The sequence below is a fragment of the Octopus bimaculoides genome, chromosome 9, assembly GCF_001194135.2.
Source record: "Octopus bimaculoides isolate UCB-OBI-ISO-001 chromosome 9, ASM119413v2, whole genome shotgun sequence".
Lineage (NCBI taxonomy): Eukaryota > Metazoa > Mollusca > Cephalopoda > Octopoda > Octopodidae > Octopus > Octopus bimaculoides.
Genome location: NC_068989.1, coordinates 16638284 through 16640806, shown reverse-complemented (window position 1 = coordinate 16640806; position 2523 = coordinate 16638284). Strand labels below are relative to the sequence as shown.

The 2523-nt window shown below is 34.4% G+C and overlaps 1 protein-coding gene across 1 annotated transcript in view; it reads right to left on the bottom strand.

Moving 5' to 3' along the window:
* The window catches only part of LOC106869658 (tubulin alpha chain), a 10446-nt gene that overhangs the window by 6642 nt on the left and 1281 nt on the right, over positions 1 to 2523 (bottom strand). The window lies entirely within an intron of this gene.

The following is a 2523-nucleotide window of genomic DNA, read 5'->3' as shown; positions in this document are numbered from 1 at the left end:
ATATATATATATATATATATATATATATATATATATATATGTGTGTGTGTGTGTGTGTGTGTGTGTGTGTGTGTATATATGTATATATATATATAGCTTTCACAGCTGTTTGTGACTACGCACTCGTTTATAAGTTGTAATACCTATTCCCTTACAGATTTCTATGACGTTCTATCTCAGATATAACCGGTTACTTGTCAAACGATATATCCTCCTCAACACACTTATAGCAGAAAGCTCCACCAATACGATATATGTAACATAACTGGCTTAAAAACAAAATTTGATATGAAAAGTAGACATATATTAGTTCCGTTGCTGGGTCTTTATGTAGTTTTTTTTTTTTTTTGGCAGTATCAGATTTAATGTTAGTCAGGGTTATGCTTAATGTGCTCATATTATAAATCCTAATCGTCATATTTCGTACACATTCCTAAATGTGCGTGTTTGTAATATACAACAGAACAACACACCCTTTTATATAGACTGACATGACATTTTCAAGTACTGTGTACATATCTATACGTATGAATAAATAATAATCCACACACTTTCAATTATGCTTGTAGAGAGATACACTCCCATATTATCTATTAAAGATCAGAACATAGATTTTCATTTATTACGCGCACTAAACAAAACCCTAACACATTCATCACATACACACACGAGAGTATGCGTGGCTCATACTGTCACACAAAGACTATTTAAAATGTGGGAATATGATGTAGGTGTGTGTTGACCTTACTCTAAACAATGAATTTAGATAAAACTGTATTTTGATTTGATTTGAATTTGTTAAATCAAACAGTTGTCACCGCTCCTAGTTTTTCTTCTGTTTCTCAAATACTTTTGTATTTAAAGTTTAGTTTTCAGGCAGGAAATAAAAGAATAGAATGCAATAAAACAGATGGCTATAAAACAAAATTTGATGGAGAAAAGATTAAAAAAATGTCTAAATATTCTTGGTTTCTTTTACTAACATCCATTTTAATAATCAGTCGCAAGTTCTTTTTTCCTTTGCCTGTTCCCCTCGCCGCAACTTTTTAAGCGATCCTATTTTGAAAATGTACATTTCTCCACGTAAACACTTAGGTGACGTATCTTTTACACTGTCGTTCGAATTGTTAGAAATAGCAGTCAAATCTTCCTAAAATCACGCCCTCACCCTACCTACTTTAAAATCGAAGGAAAGATATACTGAACAATATAACACATAAATCAAGACGGGTATGGTTGGAATGACTTGATCATAAGTCTGATCGACCAGTTCTGGAGTGGGCCTGAACTACAATATATGCATTTGCACCAGTGATCTAAAAATTTATGAATCCAGTAAGAATAAAGTATTTTGGTTATAATAGAATTACTTGTGGAAATTTTATTTTGCATAATGTACGAAGAAATTGATTTCAAAAGACAAAAATTTATTCCAGACTCGTTAGGGAAGTTCAGAATTTTAAGCAAGTTAACTGTGGTCGCCCAGGCCTGTGATTATTGTATTCCAGCCACAACCATCAAAAATTCTTTACTAAAAGAGTAGGTGTAATACGAGGTAGATTAGGTTGTTGTTTCTAGCAAGCCGAGTGGCTTCATTATGAACGCCTCGTCGACTCGATAAGAATTTCTTTTTTTTTAGTGCACATCTTAAAAGAAAAAAAATCTTGGGCTTAGCTTTGAATATAAAGATTCTTTTCCTCAAAATTACCAACAAGTAGAGGGTAGGTGGTGGTGGTGGTAAAGAAGGATGGACTTTATTACTCATCAATATATGTATAGAATTCCTAATGATGGATAACCACTATCACTACTAGACAGATTATATAGTCATTACCAACCGATTTTGAAAGCTAGCTCGTCGCTCATCCTGCTAGAAATAGCAGTCAATTAAACCCAACTGTATTGAAAATTCAGAGATGCATAACGCAAACTACTACTAAAATACGCAGTGCCTGAGAGAGTTGGGCTAAGCAAACTGCCTGCGACGGTTGACACATTTCGCTCGCAACCGTCTGTAATGACACCAGTGAAGTAAAATAATGGACTTAACACGACTCCTCAACTAAATCTGGTCTATATTCTATTGTCTTAAAATAAATAGGGACACACTAGATGCGCTGAAAAAGCAGGATGCTCTCGATTGGAAATCCACATTGATCCAGAAATTTGCTGGTATGGAGCTTCTCTACGTGCTCTTTCACTTGCTAGAAATAGCAGCCAAATCACTTTAAAAAGGTTATTTTTTTTTTTTTTTTAGTCAACAATAATTTGCATATAGTTTTGCAGTGCAAGTTCATTAATGAACTATGCTACACTTTTCAGTCGCACCAATGTCTGCTTCAAAATTAGCGTATTTTACTTTTGGAAAGGCATTGAGGTTACAGCTGAAACACCTTCAGAAATACGTCTGCTATCAGGGATTATCTGGGATTAAACAGCTGATTTCACTTGACTAGACCTCGGTTGAATTGAATCGACTAGATGGGCACGTTTGGCATCACGTCGACAAGTGAAAAAGAGAAA